Below are 22,426 nucleotides of genomic sequence, written 5' to 3'. Positions count from 1 at the left end.
TATATATATATATATATATATATATATATATATATATATATATATATACTCACAGGAAATGAAAACACAAGAGCCCTTAGCTTTGTTCTGCACTGCTAAACCCTTAAAAATGTCTAACAAAGACGAAAGCATGGTGCTTTGTGTTCTCATTTCCTGCGAGTTTCATTGGTTTACATATCACGGTTCCATTGTGGATATATATATATATATATATATATATATATATATATATATATATATATATATATATATATATATATATATATATTTATTTACATTTATTTTACTTTGTCGCTGTCTCCTGCGTTTGCGAGGTAGCGCAAGGAAACAGACGAAAGAAATGGCCCAACCCACCCCCATACACATGTATATACATACACGTCCACACACGCAAATATACATACCTATACATCTCAATGTACACATATAATTACACACACAGACACATACATATATACCCATGCACGCAATTCACACTGTCTGCCTTTATTCATTCCCATCGCCACCTCGCCACACATGGAATACCATCCCCCTCCCCCCTCATGTGTGCGAGGTAGCGCTAGGAAAAGACAACAAAGGCCCCATTCGTTCACACTCAGTCTCTAGCTGTCATGCAATAATGCCCGAAACCACAGCTCCCTTTCCACATCCAGGCCCCACACAACTTTCCATGGTTTACCCCAGACGCTTCACATGCCCTGATTCAATCCAGTGACAGCACGTCAACCCCGGTATACCACATCGATCCAATTCACTCTATTCCTTGCCCGCCTTTCACACTCCTGCATGTTCAGGCCCCGATCACTCAAAATCTTTTTCACTCCATCTTTCCACCTCCAATTTGGTCTCCCACTTCTCGTTCCCTCCACCTCCGACACATATATCCTCTTGGTCAATCTTTCCTCACTCATTCTCTCCATGTGCCCAAACCATATATATATACTATCCCTGGGGATAGGGGAGAAAGAATACTTCCCACGTATTCCCTGCGTGTCGTAGAAGGCGACTAAAAGGGGATGCAGCAGGGGGCTGGAAATCCTCCCGTCTCGTTTTCAATTTTCCAAAAGAAGGAACAGAGAAGGGGACCAAGTGAGGATTTCCCTCAAAAGCTCAGTCTTCTGTTCTTAACGCTACTTCACTAACGTGAGAAATGGCGAATAATATGAATATATATATATATATATATATATATATATATATATATATATATATATATATATATATATATATATATATATCAAATACTCACTTCATCTTCTCACATCACCACTACTTGCAATTACCTCCCCATTAGCTCCCTACACCGATGTTCCCATTTGTTCTCTTGTCTTACGCACTTTATTTAACTCCTTCAAAAACATCTTTTTATAGTCCCTGAAACTTAATGATACTCTGTCATCCCAACTCTCATTTGCCCTCTTTTTCACCTCCTGCACCTTTCTCTTGACCTCCTGCCTCTTTCTTGTATACATCTCTCAATCATTTTTACTATTTCCCTGCAAAAATAGTCGAAATGCCTCTCTCTAATAATCTTACTTCTTCATTCCACCACTCACTACCCTTTTCTAATCTGCCCACCTCCCACGCTTCTCATGCCACAAGCATCTTTTGTCCAAGCCATCAATGCTTCCCTAAATACATCTCATTCCTCCTCCACTCCCCTTACGTCCTTTGCTCTCACCTTTTTCCATTCTGCGCTCAGTCTCTCTTGGTACTTCCTCACACAAGTCTCCTTCCAAAGCTCACTTACTCTCACCACTCTCTTCACCCCACATTCTCTCTCTCCTTTTCTGAAAACCTCTACAAATCTTCACCTTCGTTTCCACAAGATAATGATCAGACATCCCTCCAGTTGCACCTCTCAGCACATTAACATCCAAAAGTCTCTTCACACGCCTGTCAATTAACACGTAATCCAATAACGAGACCTGGCCATCTCTCCTACTTACATACGTATACATATGTACCTCTCTCTTTTTAAACCAGGAGTGAGTATTTTGAAGGTTTGTTGAATGCGTTAGATGATAGAGTGGCAGATATAGGGTGTTTTGTCGAGGTGGTGTGCGAAATGAGAGGGTCAGGGAGAATGGTTTAGTAAACAGAGAAGAGGTAGTGAAAGCTTTGCGGATGATGAAAGCCGGCAAGGCGGCGGGTTTGGATGGTATTGCTGTGGAATTTATCAAAAAAGGGGTTGACTGTATTGTTAAGTGGTTTGTGAGGATATTCATTGTATGTATGGCACATGGTGAAGTACCTGAGGATTGGCGGAATGCGTGCATAGTGCCATTGTACAAAGGCAAAGGGGATTAAGATGAGTGTTGAAATTACAGAGGTATAAGTTTGTTGAGTATTCCTGGGAAATTATATGAGAGGGTATGGTACTGATTGAGAGGGTGAAGGCATGTACAGAGCATCAGACTGGGGAAGAGCAGTGTGGTTTCAGAGGTGGTAGAAGATGTGTAGATCAGGTGTTTGCTTTGAAGAATGTATGTGAGAAATACTTAGAAAAGCAAATGGATTTATATGTAGCATTTATGGATCTGGAGAAGGCATATTACAGAGTTGATAGAGATGCTCTGTGGAAGGTATTAAGAGTATATAGTATGGGAGGTAAGTTGCTAGAAGCAGTGAGAAGTTTTTATCGCGGAAGTAAGGCATGTGTACGAGTAGGAAAAGAGGAAAGTGATTGGTTCCCAGTGAATGTCGGTTTGCGGCAGGGGTGCGTGATGGCTTCATGGCTGTTTAACTTGTTTATGGATGGGGTTGTTGGGAGGTGAATGCAAGAGTCTTGGAGAGATGGACAAGTATGTAGTCTGTTGTGGATGAGAGGGCTTGGGGAGTGAGTTAGTTGTTGTTCGCTGATGATACAGTGCTGGTGGCTGATTCGGGTGAGAAACTGCAGAAGCTGGTGACTGAGTTTGGTAAAGTGTGTGAAAGAAGAAAGCTGAGAGTAAATATGAATAAGAACAAGGCTAACAGGTACAGCAGGGTTGAGGGACAAGTCAACTGGGAGGTAAGTTTGAATGGAGAAAAACTGGAGGAAGTGAAGTGTTTTAGATATCTGGGAGTGGATTTAACAGCGGATGGAACCATGGAAGCGGATGTGAGTCACAGAGTGGGGAGGGGCGAAGGTTCTGGGAGGGTTGAAGAATGTGTGGATGGCGAGAACATTATCTCGGAGTGCAAAAATGGGTGTGGTTGAAGGAATAGCGGTTCCAACAATGTTATATGGTTGCGAGGCGTGGGCTATAGATAGGGTTGTGCGGAGGAGGGTGGATGTGTTGGAAATGAGATGTGTGAGGACAATATGTGGTGTGAGGTGGTTTGATCGAGTAAGTAAGGAAAGGGTAAGATAGATGTGTGGTAATAAAAAGAGTGTGGTTGAGAGAGCAGAAGAGGGTGTATTGAAATGGTTTGGTCACATGGAGAGAATGAGTGAGGAGAGATTGACAAAGAGGATACATGTGGCAGGGGTGGAGGGAACGAGGAGAAGTGGGAGACCAAATTGGAAGTAGAAGGATGGAGTGAAAAAGATTCTGAACGATCGGGGCCTGAACATGCAGGAGGGTGAAAGGCGTGCAAGGAATTGAACTAGGGCGTATGAAGTGTCTGGGGGTAAATCATGGACAGTTTTGTGGGGCCTAGATGTGGGAAGGGAGCTGTGGTTTCGGTGCATTACACATGACAGCTAGAGACTGAGTGTGAACGAATGTGGCCTTTGTTGTCTTTTCCTAGCGCTACCTCGCGCGCGTGCGGGGAAGGGGGGTGCCATCTCATGTGTGGCGATGTGGCGACGGAAATGGCTGAGGGCAGCAAGTATGAATATGTACATGTGTATATATGTATAGTCTGTGTATGTATACATATGTATACATTTGAAATGTATAGGTATGTATATGTGCGTGTGTGGGCGTGTATTATATACATGTGTATGTGGGTAGGTTGGGCCATTCTTTAGTCTGTTTCCTTGCGCTACCTCGCTAACGCGGGAGACTGCGACAAAGTATAATAAATGAATAAAGTGATATAGATGAATAGATAAATAAATAAATAAATGAATATATATATATATATATATATATATATATATATATATATATATATATATATATATATATATATATATATATATATATATATAAAACTTGATAGAGATATCAAGATAATCTATTTCTGGAAGAAGATCAGATTCATTGCCTCAACACAGATATAATACAGTTGTATTCCAAGCACGAGTCATGACCAAGATGAACAGAATGCCATCATGCGAGTCCTCCTCATTCTTGCTGTAATCCTCTGGGTCCTCACCCTCCAACAGTAGTCCGAGCCCTCTTCCCCGTCTCCTTGGAGTCGTCCGCGCTCTTTACCCCCCTCCTGTTGGAGTCTTACGAGTCGTGAGTCCTCTCCTTCCCGCTACAGTCGTCCGAGCCTTTTTTCCTCCGCTCTCACAGCTGACGTGTATCATCTCCAGCCGCACGACCAATCTAGATATCCCGTCAACAGGACGCACGCACTTTCCCCGCACGACTTTTCAGACTAATTAAATGCGGGACAGATAATTCTGTCAATCAAATCACCTGTCTCTCCAGCCGTCCGTCCATCTGCTACACACCCTGCCGGCCTTGACAACCTATTATGCTGATATCCAATCACAGTCATTTATTAGGCAATTAAGGCCGGCTATTGGCTGGTTTCTGGGACGTCGGACCCCGCCAAGCGGAACACAGACATGCCCTGCTTCGTCTACGGTTCCGAGCGAGTGAAACCACATCTCCCGTGTTCACACCTGGCATGTACAGGTGTGTCTGTGTTTGTGAAGCAGGATCGAAGCTTGGACGAAGGTATGAGGTGTGGGGAGTATGTGGGGGACAGGGTAATGTGGGAGTCTTGTGACAGCGTGAGAAATGTCCCAGGGGTCCAACTGCGGCCAGGCGCTCCACTCCCACCGTGACCAGACCTCCTCCTCCTCCTTCTCCAGTGTCGCCACAGGTTACCCTCCACCCGCTACACCAACCCCCACACTCCACGCTACCAGATGGCCCCTTTGTCCCGTCTTTATGGGGGTTTGTCCCGTGTGATGGGGGTTTTGTACCGGTGATAAAGGGTTTTAAACCTTTCGTGTTAAAGGGTTTTGAAAGTCGTGTAAAGGGTTTGAACCTTGTAAATCAAGGGGTTTGACCGTCGGGATAAAGGGTTTGTACCTTTGGGAGGGGGTTTGTCCCGGGTTGTGTAAAGGGGTTTGAAAGTCTTGATAAAGGGGTTTTGTCCCTTTTGTGATAAAGGGGTTTGAAACCTCGTGTTTAAAGGGTTGTACCGCCGGGGTCAAGGGTTTGTCCCGTATGATCGGGTTTGTACCTTCGGGATAAAGGGGGTTGTCCCCCGGGGGTAAGGGGTTTGAAACCTTCGTGATAAAAGGGTTTACCGTTTAAAAAAAGGGGTTTTGTACGTGTGATAAAGGGGTTTGAACCTTCGTGATAAAGGGGTTGTCCCGGGGGTCAAGGGTTTTCCCGTGGGTAAGGGGTTTACCGTCGTGATCAGGGGTACCTTCGGGTTTAAAGGTTGTCCCGTCGTAAATCAAGGTTGTCCGTCTTTATAAAGGGGTTGTCCCGTCGTGATAAAGGGTTTCCCTTTTGATAAGGGGTTTGAAACCTTGTGATAAAGGGGTTTGGTACCGCCTGTCAAGGGTTTTTAACCGTGTGATGGGGGTTTGAAACCGTCGTGATCAAGGTTTCCTCGTGATAAAGGGGGTTGTAGTATGATCAAGATTTGTCCCTTCTTTGTTAAAGGGTTGGTTTTCCCGGGATTTGCCGGGGATTTTAGGGGGATAAAGGGGTTTGTACCTTGTGTTTAAGGTTGTCCCCCGGTGATAAAGGGTTTCCCGTGGGGAAATAAAGGGTTGTCCCGCCTGATAAAGGGGTTTGTACCGTCGTGATCAAGGGTTGTCCCGGGTGATAAGGGTTTGTCCGTGTGATAAGGGGTTGGGTCCCGTGTGTTAAGGGGTTTTTCCTTCGGATAAGGGTTTAAATTTTGTGATAAAGGGGTTTGTAACCGTGATAAGGGGACCGTCTTTGGATAAAGGGGTTTTCCCCCAAAATTTCCGTGATCAAGGGTTTTTCCCCGGGTTTAAATAAAGGGTTTCCCGGTTTGATCGGGTTTCCGTATGATAAAGGGGTTTGTAGTTTGATAAGGGGTTTGTCCCGTTTGATTTGTAGTCTGATAAAAGGGTTTGTATTCTGATAAAGGGGTTTGGGAAACCGTTTGTAAGGGTTTTCCCGGGTGATAAAGGGGTTTGTCCCTTTGTTAAAGGGGTTTGTACCTTTGTGATAAAGGGGTTGTAGCCGTGATGGGGGGTTTTGTATTTGTGTTTAAAAGGGGTTTGTCCCTCGTGATAAAGGGTTTGTACCTGGGATAAGGGGTTGCCTCGTGTAAAGGGGTTTGTACCCCCGTGAATAAAGGGGTTGTACCGCCTTGATAAAGGGTTTACCTTTGGGTTTAAAGGGTTGTCCCGGTTGTTTAAGGGTTTGGTACCGTCGGGGATAAAGGGGTTTGGTCCCTTTGGGACCAAGGGTTTTTCCCTTTGGGGTAAAGGGGTTTTTTCCTTGATAAAGGGTTTGGTCCCGGTGATAAGGGTTTTTCGGTGATAAAGGGGTTTTGTCCGTTTGATAAAGGTTTTCCCTGTGATAAAGGGTTTTGTCCCTTTGTGACGGGGTTTGAAACCGTGTAAAGGGTTTCCGCCTGTTTAAGGGTTTACCTTCGTGATCAAGGGTTTGTCCCGTTGACCCAAGGTTTCCCGTCGTGATAAAGGGGTTTGAAACCCTTGTGATAAAGGGGTTGTACCGGGGGATGGGGGGTTTGTCCCCGTCTGATCAAGGGTTTTTGTGGTGATGGGTTTTGTAGCCGGTAAGGGTTTGGGGGAGCAAGGTTTGAAAGTCGGATAAAGGGGTTTGTCCCGTTTGATAAAGGGGTTGTACCGGTGTCAAGGGTTTAAAGGTGTAAAGGGGTTTGAAATTTGTGATAAAGGGTTGTCCCTTTGGGATAAGGGGTCCGGGGGTTTTAAGGGGTTTGTCCGGTTTGATAAAGGGTTTGTACTTTTGTGATAAGGGGTTTGAAAGGTTTGATGGGGTTTCCCGTTGTTCAAGGGTTTTTAATTGGATCAAGGGGGGTCCCCGGTGTAAGGGTTTTAAGTGTTAAAGGGTTGTACCGTTTTTTTTTAATTTTTGTCCCGTGTGTCAAGGGTTGTACCTCTTTTTTTAAAGGGTTTGTCCCGGTGATAAAGGGTTTTGTCCCAAACCTGATCAAGGGGGTCCACCGTGATAAAGGGGTTTGACCTTGTGATCGGGGTTTTGTATTGTGATAAAGGGTTTTTACCGTCGTAAAATAAGGGTTTCCCGGTGATAAGGGGTTTTGTAGTCTGATAAAGGGGTTTGTAACCGTGTGATAAAGGGTTTGTATTTGTGAAAAGGGGGTTTTTACCTTTTAAATAAGGGGTTTTAAACCTTCGTGTAAAGGGGTTTGTCCGGGATAAAGGGTTTCCCGCCCGTGATAAAGGGGTTTTGTACCTTTTGGGGACAAGGGTTTTAAGTGTTAAGGGGGTCCCGTTGATAAAGGGGTTGAAATTCGGGATAAGGGTTTACCGCCGTGTTTAAGGGTTTACCTTGTGTAAAGGGATTTTCCGGTAAAAAAAGGGTTTTAAAACGCCGTGATGGGGGGTTTGTCCTTCTGTTTAAGGGGTACCCCCTGATAAAGGGGTTTTTGTCCCGTCGGGAAAAGGGGGTTTTTGGGTGAAAGGGTTTGAAACCGCCGGGGGGAAGGGGTTTGTACCTTGTGAAAAAAAGGTTTGTCCGCCGGGGTAAAGGGGTTTTTCCGGTTTGTTCGGGGTTTGTACCTTTCGGGATAAAAGGGTTTACCTTCGTGTTTAAGGGTTTCCGCCGGTGATAAAGGGTTTGTCCGTCGTGATAAAGGGTGAACCGGTGTAAAGGGGGTTTACCGGTGATAAAGGGTTTGTACCGTGTGATAAAGGGGTTGTCCCCCTTTGGTAAGGGGTACGGTGCGGGGGTTTGTCCGTCGTGATAAAGGGGTTGTACTTCGTGATCGGGGGTTTGTACCTTTGGGATCAAGGGGGGGTTCCCGCCGTGATAAAGGGGTTTGTCCCTTCGTGTAAAGGGGTTTTAATTTGTGTTAAGGGTTGTACCTTCCGTGTAAAGGTTTGTAGTTATCGGGGGTTGTACCGTCGGGATAAGGGGTTTGTACCTTGTGATAAAGGGTTTCCCGGTGTAAAGGGGTTTGTATTCGTGATAAGGGGTTTTGGGGGAAATTTTAAGTGTGATGGGGGTTTGTCCCGCCGTGATAAAGGGGTTTGTCCCGTGTGATAAGGTTGTAGTGTGTTTCAAGGGTTGTACGGTATAAAGGGGTTTAGCGTGATCAAGGGTTTACCCGTTTTTCCGTGGTTTAAAGGGGTTTGGTCCCTTTGTGATAAAGGGGTCCCGTCGTGATAAAGGGGGTTGTCCTTTGTGATAAGGGGTTTGGGGTACGGTGACCCCAAGGGTTTGGTCCCTTTGTGAAAGGGTTGTACCGTGTGAAAGGGTTTGTCCCGTGGGTTAAGGGTTGTAGGTAAACCGGGGTTTGTACCGCCGTGATCAAGTGTTGTACCGTCGTGATCAAGGGTTGTACCGTCGTGATCAAGGGTTGTACCAATGTGACCAAGGGTTGTATCGTCGAACTTAAAGACTGTACCGTCGCGCTCAAGGGTTGTACCGTCGTATTCAAGCATTTAACACGGCTATCACAAAGAATGCTAAAGGATTCTCTCTAAATATTTTGGTTTACATGCGTCAATATTTTGAAGCAATATGTCTGTGGGCTGGCTTGTTAGGTTTGTGAATTGGTCAGCAATTGAGATTTGCAGAAACAAAAGCAAATTAATTCGTGCAACAGCTCTCATCACCTCTCGTTCAAAGTGCGGGATATATATATATATATATATATATATATATATATATATATATATATATATATATATATATATATATATATATATATATATATACTGTAAAAACATTTTCCCCCAAAAAACGAAATTGCTAAAGCTTTACGAACAGAATTACCTGCAGGTAATTCTTCTACAACAGACACATTAAAATTGATAATAAAAAGATCATATAATCTTTCTCCTCTACCACTCATGCATAATTCATCTGCCTCCGATGATCTGTGGAATAATGATAAAGATAAAAAAAAAGATCACCTCATACATGTAACAAAAGATTGAGTCTTTCTACAATTAAATCAATTAATACTTTCTTTTCTTTTTTCTATTGACTTTTTGTATAGTTGAAACTCATCCAAAGATATCGTAAATATATTGACAGCCAGAGTACTTTTTAGAAAAACTTGAAGACTTATTTGAATATATATATCATCCCTGGGGATAGTAGAGAAAGAATACTTCCCACGTATTCCCTGCGTGTCGTAGAAGGCGACTAAAAGGGGAGGGAGCGGGTGGCTGGAAATCCTCCCCTCTCATTTTTGATTTTCCAAAAGAAGGAACAGAGAAGGGGGCCGAGTGAGGATATTCCCTCAAAGGCTTATTCCTCTGTTCTTAACGCTACCTCGCTAACGCGGGAAATGGGGAATAGTATGAACATATATATATATATATATATATATATATATATATATATATATATATATATATATATATATATATATATATATGAAAAGGCTATCTCCTCTCAGAAAACTACCTTGTGTAAAAAAAAAGAAAAAATCCATGAATACGAAGATTCATATTCTAATTATATAACAACCTACGTTATTCCATGGCAATAAGGTATATAAGAAAAAAAAACAAGGTTCATGAAATATGCTGTCCATCCCATGACCAGTCAGTCATGCACGCGTTTTCCACGAACAGAAGGGAAAAAGGCGTTCATGCAATTTCACTGGAAGACAGATGAAGTTGATTTCCACATTTAGGAGATGCTAAACCACGAGATACCTGGAAACCTCAGCAGCTTCGTCACGATTCTCAGATAAAATGAATATTTGGAATATATAACCAGGATTATTCTTCTATCAATCTACAGATTTCTCTAACTACTACACAGTCACTGAATAGCCTACTGTATAATACAATACACACACACACACACACACACACACACACACACACACACACACACACACACAAACAGACACACACACACACACTATATATATATATATATATATATATATATATATATATATATATATATATATATATATATATAGGCAAAGGGGATAAGAGTGAGTGCTCAAATTACAGAGGTATAAGTTTGTTGAGTATTCCTGGTAAATTATATGGGAGGGTATTGATTGAGAGGGTGAAGGCATGTACAGAGCATCAGATTAGGGAAGAGCAGTGTGGTTTCAGAAGTGGTAGAGGATGTGTGAATCAGGTGTTTGCTTTGAAGATTGTATGTGAGAAATACTTAGAAAAGCAAATGGATTTGTATGTAGCATTTATGGATCTGGAGAAGGCATATGATAGAGTTCATAGAGATGCTCTGTGGAAGGTATTAAGAATATATGGTGTGGGAGGAAAGTTGTTAGAAGCAGTGAAAAGTTTTTATCAAGGATGTAAGGCATGTGTACGTGTAGGAAGAGAGGAAAGTGATTGGTTCTCAGTGAATGTAGGAACGCGGCAGGGGTGTGTGATGTCTCCATGGTTGTTTAATTTGTTTATGGATGGGGTTGTTAGGGAGGTGAATGCAAGAGTTTTGGAAAGAGGGGCAAGTATGAAGTCTGTTGGGGATGAGAGAGCTTGGGAAGTGAGTCAGTTGTTGTTCGCTGATGATACAGCGCTGGTGGCTGATTCATGTGAGAAACTGCAGAAGCTGGTGACTGAGTTTGGTAAAGTGTGTGAAAGAAGAAAGTTAAGAGTAAATGTGAATAAGAGCAAGGTTATTAGGTACAGTAGGGTTGAGGGTCAAGTCAATTGGGAGGTAAGTTTGAATGGAGAAAAACTGGAGGAAGTGAAGTGTTTTAGATATCTGGGAGTGGATCTGGCAGCGGATGGAACCATGGAAGCGGAAGTGGATCATAGGGTGGGGGAGGGGGCGAATATTCTGGGAGCCTTGAAGAATGTGTGGAAGTCGAGAACATTATCTCGGAAAGCAAAAATGGGTATGTTTGAAGGAATAGTGGTTCCAACAATGTTGTATGGTCGAGGCGTGGGCTATGGATAGAGTTGTGCGCAGGAGGATGGATGTGCTGGAAATGAGATGTTTGAGGACAATGTGTGGTGTGAGGTGGTTTGATGGAGTAAGTAACGTAAGGGTAAGAGAGATGTGTGGAAATAAAAAGAGCGTGGTTGAGAGAGCAGAAGAGGGTGTTTTGAAATGGTTTGGACACATGGAGAGAATGAGTGAGGAAAGATTGACCAAGAGGATATATGTGTCGGAGGTGGAGGGAACGAGGAGAAGTGGGAGACCAAATTGGAGGTGAAAAAATGGAGTGAAAAAGATTTTGTGTGATCGGGGCCTGAACATGCAGGAGGGTGAAAGGAGGGCAAGGAATAGAGTGAATTGGATCGATGTGGTATACCGGGGTTGACGTGCTGTCAGTGAATTGAATCAGGGCATGTGAAGCGTCTGGGGTAAACCATGGAAAGCTGTGTAGATATGTATATTTGCGTGTGTGGACGTATGTATATACATGTGTATGGGGGTGGGTTGGGCCATTTTTTTCGTCTGTTTCCTTGCGCTACCTCGCAAACGCGGGAGACGGCGACAAAGCAAAATAGAAAAAAAAAAAAAATATATATATATATATATATATATATATATAGATAGATAGATAGATAGATAGATAGACAGAGAGAGAGAGAGAGAGAGAGAGAGAGAGAGAGAGAGAGAGAGAGAGAGAGAGAGAGAGAGAGAGTAGCTTTTTAGGGTTTCTTTTGTTATTTTCTGCAAAATACGTTTCATACTGATGCTTATTTGTCGTATAACTCTCTTACTTTCTCAACGCAATTTTGTGTAACTTACCCTATCATGTTGGTTACTGGTCTCTTTTGAGTTTCTAATGAGATACTCTCTTAGACAACAGGAACATTCTTACTCCACCATTCTTCCACAGACCGTCTACTAAGCATTGGCACATATGTTCCCTCTACTGCTTTGAAGGTTTTACTGAAGCTTTTCCAAGCTACGTTCATGTCGCTTTCACCGACCGTATCATCCCGGTTGACTTGTTAGGAGCAATGCGAATATGACTGATTACAATTTGCACATTTAAAATTGGGTAATTTTTCGCGACCGTCATGTTGACTAACATTAACAAGCAGTGTCAAAAGCGACCTCAAAAGCAATTTGTCAACGGCCACATGTACCAAACTTTTCTCTAACTTCAACATCATAAACGAGATCTTCATCTATAGCTATAACTAAATTTGATATAGTTACGTCCCGAGTGTGTTTCTCAACTAAATGGATCAGGGCATTATCAAGCAAATTTGGTATAGTGAACACCCAGAGTGACTAGAAAGCGATTCTCCCCATCTAGATACAGGTATTTTAAAATCTCGTACAATGATATATTCTTCTTTACAAATTTCTGCAAACTGATCATAAATCTTTCCTGTACTTCAAGTGTCTATGTAGTCCTAATATTATTTACTTACGTAGTTCACATCTAATTTCTACAAAAAAAGTAATAAAGTTGATATTCTCAACGGCAACAACAACAAAAATTTCTACTGTACTCCCTCCCGGTACAGCACAAATAGGTAAACACACACACACACACACACAAATACCCAAAGATGCAATGTACTGTGTGGCATCTGCCATGTACACACAGTGCCATGAATACATTAACGACATTTACGCGAGAAGACGAACACTGATACAATCTGAACTATGTATACTCAGTGGAACAAATGACTTCGTTCAAGGAGGAAGACGAGCGTCTGTGTTGTGAACGTATAATTTGCGGATAAAACAGAGGTAGGCTCGCAGAGGTAATGGCCGTACGAGATGAAAAACAATGAAAACAGAATGAGCGTCTGAACATCTGTTCTCTCTCTGGCTTTCCTTGCAGCTGGGAAACATAATGACAACGTCTTATCTTTGGCACTACATCATGCCTCCGTTTCCTCGTGGCTTTCCCTGTATATATATATATATATATATATATATATATATATATATATATATATATATATATATATATATATATATATAAAATGTATATATGGGCGTTTATGTATGTATATGTGTATATGAGTGGATGGGCCATTCTTCGTCCATCTATTGGCGCTACCTCGCTGACGCGGGAGACGGCGATCAAGCATACTTAGAAAGAGATATGATAATATATGTACTCGTATTCTCTCTCTGTCTATATATATATATACATATATATATATATATATATATATATATATATATATATATATATATATATATATATAGTATTCCCTGCGTGTCGTAGAAGGCGACTAAAAGGGAAGGGAGCGGGGGGCTGGAAATCCTCCCCTCTCGTTTTTTTTTTTTTTTTTTTTTTTTTTTTTTTTTCCAAAAGAAGGAACAGAGAAGAGGGCCAGGTGAGGATATTCCCTCAAAGGCCCAGTCCTCTGTTCTTAACGCTACCTCGCTATCGCGGGAAATAGTGAATAGTATGAAAAAAAAAAAAAAAAAAAAAAATATATATATATATATATATATATATATATATATGCATAAGAAAAAATCTCTCATGTATGAGGCATTGAGTTCGCTGTAAAACACACACACATACGGAGAGAGAGAAAATTCTTTCGTTTGCGTGAGCTGAAAAAAAAAAAAAAGAATCGCTGGTAAGCAGCTTGGCGTGAGAGATGGGGGTTCAATTCTCCACTGACGGGCAGGAAATTGTATACGAATTTTTTGGGTGTTTTGCATTGAAGCTCACGTCAGTAGTTGTAACAAAAGTCCATAATATATTAAAGGGATGCTCGAGACTTCCGAAATACAAGAAAACTTAATTCGGGAAAGGAATCCGCGAATGTTGGGACCATGCAAAGCGAGGGGAGACGAGAGTGTTGAGAATGACTTAGGATGAAGCGTTCCAATCTTCATATGGCTTTAATCAGATCCTCAAAACCTTTTCACAGTATCCACATGTATAAAAAGACAACGTATTAAGAGGTGTCCGGAATTCGTCTAGGGTTAATCCCCTTGTCAGTGGGTATCGCTTGCAGGGGAATATTTCTGGTTTGTTCGGTAACCACTGCAGAAGTTTAAAGAAACGTCCTAAGAGAAAGTAATTGACACACACACACACACACACACACACACACACACACACACACACACACATAGACGAAGTCCCAGTACGCGTGTGGTCGAAGCAGTACCGAACCCTGTGTCTTTGCCTAACGAGATAGTTTGGTCCTGCTTCGATTATGCGTTTTGCTGTACGTTCGTGACTGTACATTCACTTTGCATTCTTACATCCAGGCGAAGTACAGCTGAACGTCTTAGCCAACTTGATCAATGTGGAATTCTCAGCTACCCTGTTTTAGTTGAATCCCTATACCACCCTGACATAAGAGAACCTCCTCACCACCCTGATTAAACTGGACCTCCTCGCGACCATGATCTAGTTCAATCCCCTCGCCACCTTGGTCAAGGTGAAGCTCCTCGCCACCTTGGTCAAGGTGAAGCTCCTCGCCACCTCGTCCTTGAAGAACCACCTCACCTGAAAGAGACGAGTATCAGGAGGCGCCCTGGAGGACGCCACTCGTCATCACCTCCCCCTACCCCCATGCAGACTATGGAACTGGTACAACTGGACTTCGGGAATCATTAAACGTTTATGGCCAACGTTTTACAGCTCTCGTCGATCCGAGAGGTTGACATCTCGTGGAAGATGGCGCTGCCTGATAAACCCTATCCGGATCCTTCTCTAAGCCTCTTATACAAGACTTCAGTAGAAGGTTTCAAGAACCAATAACTTTCCAACTTGCTGCGCTACTGTTTTAATGGGTCTAGATACCAGAACCTACGTCGCGTTGTTTTCGCTTGAAAGCAAAAGCTGCATTTTTTGTTTACAAATCGAGTGTGAGTTCTTCATCATCATGATTTGGGAGGCAGGTTTTTCGCAGTGAATCAGCTGTGTGCCTTTACACTCTAACCACGCTAGTGTTTGACATCTCCCACTACCCACTGATCCGTTGCGGTTTGAATTCCTTTGATTTCTGATCGTCAGATAAGACTAGGACCATTATGTCACCACAAAAAGATGATTAGTAACAGCTCACATAAATGCCTGGGACTATTGTAAGTGATTCTTCATCGATATACTGAGCACAAAACATTTATTTTGACTTTTTCATTACCACCATGATTCAGGTCTCCCTGCTGAAGATGCCAGAGTCAAACGCTCTGATACAATGCACAAGAAGACTTAGTAATCAGTCAGGTTGGTGTCTATCAATGTGTTGTTGGTTAAACGAACATGTCATTCATGATATTCGATTTCCTCTTCCATAATCCACTGAATTATTCATTGAAAGGAAGTATAACAATTAGGTATCGTATTGTCATAAATGGGGTAAGAAAGCTAATCAAATGTTTCAGTTATTCTTTATCAATCATATTTCTCTATACGAGGATGTGTTTGTTTAGATACTCCTGAATGAATTGTTTCCGTGAATAGTACAAATGAATGGTGCACAGCTGAGGGTAAGCGGAGGCAGGCTTAGAACACGGTACATAGACAAGACAAGGTGATCACGTTTATGCGAGCCCGAGGACCTAAATAGCCTTGTTCTATGGGAAAATGGGGGGAACCACGTAACTGGTCCTGGTGATGATACAATTGAACACCTAAAGTACAATTAACCAGTAGGCATACACACGCAGAGTGTCAAAGTGCATTGAGATAAAAGAGTAATAGGACAGAGAATAATGGATGTCAGTTATACAAATGAACGTCAAAGCACATTCCAGATAATGTATTACAACACGATATGCAGACTGTATTTTTTTTCCCTTCTTTTTGCGCCAGCAATACGTAATAATACAGAAGTTGAGAGTACGTCCAAATACTAAGTGTACGATTTACAGGATACACAGCGACAATGATGGCTTCATGAGACACGTTCCACGATGCAGGGTACAACGCTGGGCAGAGCAGACTTTGGGTATATAGCGAGAGAATATCGTCGAGTATCAGTACCATCAAAGTGATCAGGTTTCATGATACCTCAGGCCCTGGGGGCCTGAAACTCACGACTTTTATGTCACAGGAATTTAATTTTCTGGTATCTGTCTATCGGGTGCAGAGCAGAACCTTTACGCTTAGAATATGCGCAGGCATAGTAGTGTTCTGCAGCTAGCCATATATATATATATAAATATATATATATATATATATATATATATATATATATATATATATATATATATATATAAATATATATGGCAGGGTTATCATCACGACCAAGACGCCCACGTCCAACATGTAAAAGCATCCATGAAAATTGGATGTCGTGGATGACGATAACAAGACGTCATCAACAAGCGAGAACGGATGAAGCAGCTTTCCCACGGCGCACCCTCACCAGAAGGCGTGACAGGAGGAGATCTGGAGTGCAGGGGGGATTGCGGCATGAGCCTGGAACTGGAAGAATGGACCTCAAGAGTCTTGGGAATACTATAAAGTTCAGAGTGGGTGGAGTTCGACCAACTTGATACGTATTTCCTCCCTGGGAGAGAATGAGGTTCCTGGGAGCTATAGGTAGCCTAAGCCGCCTCCGGCCTTACCCCTGGCAGGTAAGGATCCATCAGTAGACGTCAGCAGGGATGTAAGGCTAAGCTGATCCCTCACAGTTGAAGTTCCGTGCCACCATGTCATCGGCTCTCAGAAGGTAAGGGGTCTTCTGGTGCTCCTAAAAGGCCCTCTGTTCCTCTCAGTAGGGATCTCTGCCTCCGCAAGTCACAGTAAAGGTCCTTTGTTCCTTCCTAAAAAGAAAAAAAAATCCCTCGCTTCTCACAAAAAAAGTCCTCCGTTCCTTACAAAAAAAAAGGCCTCACCCTTCACAAAACAGTCCTCGCTTCTCGCAAAAAAAGGTCTTATATATTTCTCAAAAAAAGCTCCTCCATTCCTCACAAGAAAGGTCCTCCATTCCTCACAAATATGCTCCTGCACTCCTCACAAAAAAGGTCCTCCATCCCTCACATGAAAAAAAAAGATCCTACGCCCCTCACAAAAAAGGTTCCTCCGCTCCTCACTCACCTCATCAATCGCTTAATACACTTCTCGATTCCAGAGGGTCATAATTGCCCGATGGAAGCGCTTCCCAATACGACCTTTTCTCCCGGAGCAGGGAAAGGTCGGCGGGTTTTGCATCATTAGTGTCAGAAGATGAGGCGGACGGTGAGATGCCAGGGGTCATCAGAATGCAAAATGCTTCTCTAAATCTTTCCTCAACGTTTTCTCCGCTACCCATCGTCTGACTCTCTCTCTCTCTCTCTCTCTCTTTCTCTCTCTCTCTCTCTCTCTCTCTCTCTCTCTCTCTCTCTCTCTCTCTCTCTCTCTCTCCGTTCCCCATCCTTTATGGAGAGAGAGAGAGAGAGAGAGAGAGAGAGAGAGAGAGAGAGAGAGAGAGAGAGAGAGAGAGAGAGAGGAAAAAAAAAAGGGAAATATAAAAATGATATTGGATTCAGCATCGTAATGATGTACGTGAAATATATGGATCGTTTTAAGAGACATTAATTGAGCCCATTATCCTTTGATTTTAAACCAATGGCTCAGTTTTATAATAACAACTCCACTTCCGAACAGCATAAATCTAGACGAGGGCAACAGATAATTGGGATTGGTGGGGTGGGGGGAGATGTGGTCTGTGGGAGGAGAGTGAGGGAGGGGTGAGGGCAGGGGGAGGGGGGGGGAGATGTGGTCTGAGGGAGGAGAGTGAGGGAGGGGTGAGGGCAGGGAGAGGGGGAGGGGGGGAAGGGATAGAAATTAAACGAAAGTCAGACAGTGAGAAAATTGGATGTCCAGTCTCCTCCTGTGACAACCAATAAATTGGGAGTGTGACTTCTCCCCAGCGTGACTCCGGCTTGCCTCCCCATGACTGGCTGATATGCCTGGAGGAGGAGGAGGAGGAGGAGGAGGAGGAGGAGTAGGAGGAGGAGGAGGAGGAGGAGGAGGGGAGGGAGGAGGAGGAGGAGGAGGAGGGATTGGGGTAGGCAGCGGGTCGACAGAGCAAAGGTAGGGGAGATTTGGAGGCGAGATAGGCAGAAGTTATTGAGAGGAGAGAGAGAGAGAGAGAGAGAGAGAGAGAGAGAGAGAGAGAGAGAGAGAGAGAGAGAGAGAGAGAGTCTTTTAGGTGTTAGAAAGCGAGTCTGGGTGAGAGGTGAGGATGAGAAAAGCTAGCGGAGGAGATGCAGAGGAAAGAGAGTGAGGGATGGCGGAGGGTAAGGGAGTGCAAGACAAAACAAGAGGACTGGGAGAGCAGTGTGGAAAAGACGACGATAATTAGGGGAGATGTTCTGAGAAGGGCGAGACATAGGAAGTGAGGGAAAGATATGAGAAGAAGCACAACAAGTGAGAACAGTGAGGAAGAGGAGGAGGGACCAGAGACGAAGGAGAGGTCAAGGGAAATGAAGATACAGAGGGAAGATAAAGAAAGAAAAGATGGGAATGTGAGAGGAAGTGACAGTCAGGTGAGAGAAAAGAGAGAGGATGAGAGGTGAACGATAAGACACGACAAAAAACAGAATGGGTAAGAATTAAGGGAAACACTGATCAGGGAGGCAAAGCAAAGTAAGTACGGCAGCTGTGGTGAGAAGGAATATATACGAGTAATAGAATAAGAGAGGGGGAATAAGTGTTGAAGGAGAGTGAGTCATGGGAAAGAGAATGGGTCGAAAGTATAAGATGAATGTGAGACTTGGAGTAGAAGGGATAAAGGATTACCAAGAACGTGGATGATAGCCAAGTAACGAAGGGAAGTGGAGGTAGACGGTGGTGAGATGTGTTTTCTTTTTTCTTTCTCTCTCCCTCCCTCCCTCCTCAGTCCATGTGAGCGGGCATAAATGAGTGAATTTAAGCCAGGCCGAGGCTCTTCTGCGACTTGAATTACATAGATCCAACTCAGCGTCGAGAAGTTCCTTCCCCACGATAATGGAGACAGTTATTGTGATCGACTTTTTAAGGGTGCGAAGTAGTAGAGGGTTTCCCCCCTCCCGCAGCGGCGGTGTGGGGGTGGGCCTCGCCTGTAGGCCCTGTGTCGCCCTTCTGCCAGTTGAGTCATCTCTGTCTGTCACTGTGTGGAGGTGACAGGTCGACACCCACACGGAAGGGTCCGGACTTGGGTTCATCGTTCCACCCATCTACTTGTGATCCCATGACATAGTGATGGGTTACAACACAATTAATGTCTATTTTCTTCCTTGTAAAATAAAACTCGGTGAATTCATGGAGCACTTCTCTCTGTGTCTTACAGTCGGTGACGCAGAAGAGAACACACAGTGTCCAGAAACTTAGCCACAGTGACTGAATCATGTGACAGGTTACAATATGACTGATCTATTTACAATGAGACAGAGTCAGGATAACTCTTAACTAAGACTTACTTTTAGTAAGAACTATCATTATTGGTGACGTTTCATTATGTATTATGTTGCTGAATGCAGTTATTTGACGACTGTCAAATACACACATCATTGCAGAGTGACTTAAACTGGTAAATGTTGCTAATGAAAAGCGGAAACAAAGTCAAAATAAGTACATTGATGTGTTTGAAAAACATCCCACACGGTACTTACAGATTAATTGTATATCTGGCGTTTTGCTTTCTAAGCTCCTTCTCTCAGGATCTGCCTCCAGCGTCGATATAGAACACTTTCCTCCTTCAGTCCCTCACAATATTGAAGAATCTTTGTCGACCACAGACAACTACAGGACAACTGCACATCACACTGTTATCAGTAACCCGCTTCAGTACAATTTTATAGACCATCTGGGAAGTGAGACTTCATATTTTGTGTTTGCTAATAAGAAAATAATGACAGAAATAGGATGACTGACAGTATTCAAGCCACGGAAACTATTCAGCACTGTAATACGATAGTTTTATAATGACTGTGTATCTTAATACTTTCACAAGTATCGGGGAAAGTGAAGATTTCAAAATATTCAACAGCCTAATTAAACGTTCATACTTTTTTTCAACCTCAGAAATATTTAGAAAAGTGAATATTCAATGAAACGCAGTTTGAGTTTCTTTTTTCCCGTGGGGATGGAGTGAAACCAGTGGACGTCCTTGGCTCGACTCTGTACCATTTCATCCACTGGACGACTTCAGTTCTCTTGTGTCGAATGCCAATGGGCAACCCGTGTGCTACTAAAGATGCCACAAGGAGAATGTCAGATGCTTGCAAAGCATTTGGAATTGAAGTCAGTCAAAGACTCCTGCTTGTTTCCTCAGTTCGTACCACTGGAACTAATGGGCAAACTCATGACAGATAAGTACTCAGAGTAACATGCGAGTCTTTGGTTCTCTAATGCTGACTCTTGTTATGGATTTCTGAGACTCCGACGTACCATCCACTTGGAGCACGAGGGCATGACCCAGGAGCACGACACTGCGATGTATGGCCATAACAGCCTAGCCTTTGACCCTACTCTTAACGTACAGGTCAAAGAGGTCGCACTCTAGGGTCGTATGGTCTTGCTGAAGGGTCGTGCTCAACAGATTAAAGATGGAACCCTACTCAAATGATTTCGTTGCTGTTGTAATAGCTACAAAATACATCAGGATCGATAACGAAAACGCCAGTCGCTCTCTTTTCGCTGCCGAAGAAGTATTGCGCCCACTCGTTAATGGCGCCAGGTCTCTTCCTCCACACAGATTCTCTCCAAAAGTCTTTCTTCTTATCCTCCGGGCACATCAATATCCCCCCGTAACAAATTAATCTATAATTCAACCCATTAGTTACATTATTCATCCGCGACGCTAAAAGAACAGAATCAATAATTCACCGAATGAGCCACTGATGTTGCTTCGAAAATTCAACTAATCAAAGACTCGTTAAGCGAGGAGAGATAGGCAATTCACAGTTGATTTCTAATCTAAATTCCGATGACATCAGGCTCTCTATGTCGGTCTTCAGCTCCAGAACTCCCTTTTTGTAATAATAATCAATAACTCTTTGATATCATCCTCTAATATGCTTTGGACACCGTGTTTCTTATTGCCTCTAGCTCTGTATGCCAAATTTTACTGTATTTGTCTCTGTGTAATATGCCTTCATCTTCCTGTAACGCTATGTATTAATTAGAGTGTGTATTTCCTTCATGTGCTGTTCAATAAAGCGTGGGAATGGAAGGTGGACTGATGTACGACAGATTGGATGAGGGATCTGACAAATGTAAATAGGTGTAAGGACAGATGAAGGATAGTGGAGTGCCAAAGGTGAGAGGTGAGAGCTGGAAAGGGAGAGCGGTGATGGCTGCTGGTGGTAGTGAGTGGTGTAGTAGAACAGGTGAAGGAGGAGAACAGGCGTTGAGAAGCGAAGGAGAGGACTTCAGACACGAAGGATAGGCGAAGGAATGATGACGTAGTTAGTGGAGAGAGAGAGAGAGAGAGAGAGAGAGAGAGAGAGAGAGAGAGAGAGAGAGAGAGAGAGAGAGAGAGAGAGAGAGAGAGGTCGGGCCAATAAGTACCCAGGATTACTGTCGACGTGTGAACCACACGACCACAATCGGTATTGCATTTTTCCTACTTTGTTGCCCGAACCTAACCCCCCCCCAGGTGTGTCGAGCCAGGACCCGTGCTGCTGCTGGCCACATCAACCTGCCTTCACCACATGATTGCCTCGTCATTAATCATAAAGAATCCAATTATAAGGCCGCTTCAATCATTGATAAAAATGCAATACAGATGGTTCTAATCTCAGGAGGGACTGAGGACGGACTCCCCCACCGGCGGGGTTAGGTTAAAAACGACCGAGAGGCTGGTATTACAAGCCAGACACAAGAAGATAATAACCTGCCATTTAACATCATAATTATAATCTGATGTTCCAATCAAAACACAGCGATCTTGAACATACCGGTTTGAAAAATGAAAAAAAAAAAGAAAGAAGGAAGAAGAAAGGAAAGAAGGAAGGAAGGAAGGAAGAAAGGAAGGGAAGTTGTTTATAACAATGATACCTCGGTGGGTTGAAAGGATCGATAGCTGGGGTGATGTAAGAAAGAAACTGAGCCAGAGGCCTCACTAGGTAGATCATCCTGGGTTTAATTGTCAGTATGGGAGGCACCGTGTGTGTGTGTGTGTGTGTGTGTGTGTGTGTGTGTGTGTGGGTGTGTGTGTGCGCTGCCTATAGGATCCGAGGATGTCGTTCCATTTTCTATACCAGGCGAAAATTTTGTGATGATTCTTCGTGAC

This window comes from Panulirus ornatus, chromosome 12 (assembly GCF_036320965.1).
Source record: "Panulirus ornatus isolate Po-2019 chromosome 12, ASM3632096v1, whole genome shotgun sequence".
Lineage (NCBI taxonomy): Eukaryota > Metazoa > Arthropoda > Malacostraca > Decapoda > Palinuridae > Panulirus > Panulirus ornatus.
The sequence above is the reverse complement of the archived record's forward strand: the minus strand, read 5'-3'. Positions refer to the sequence as shown.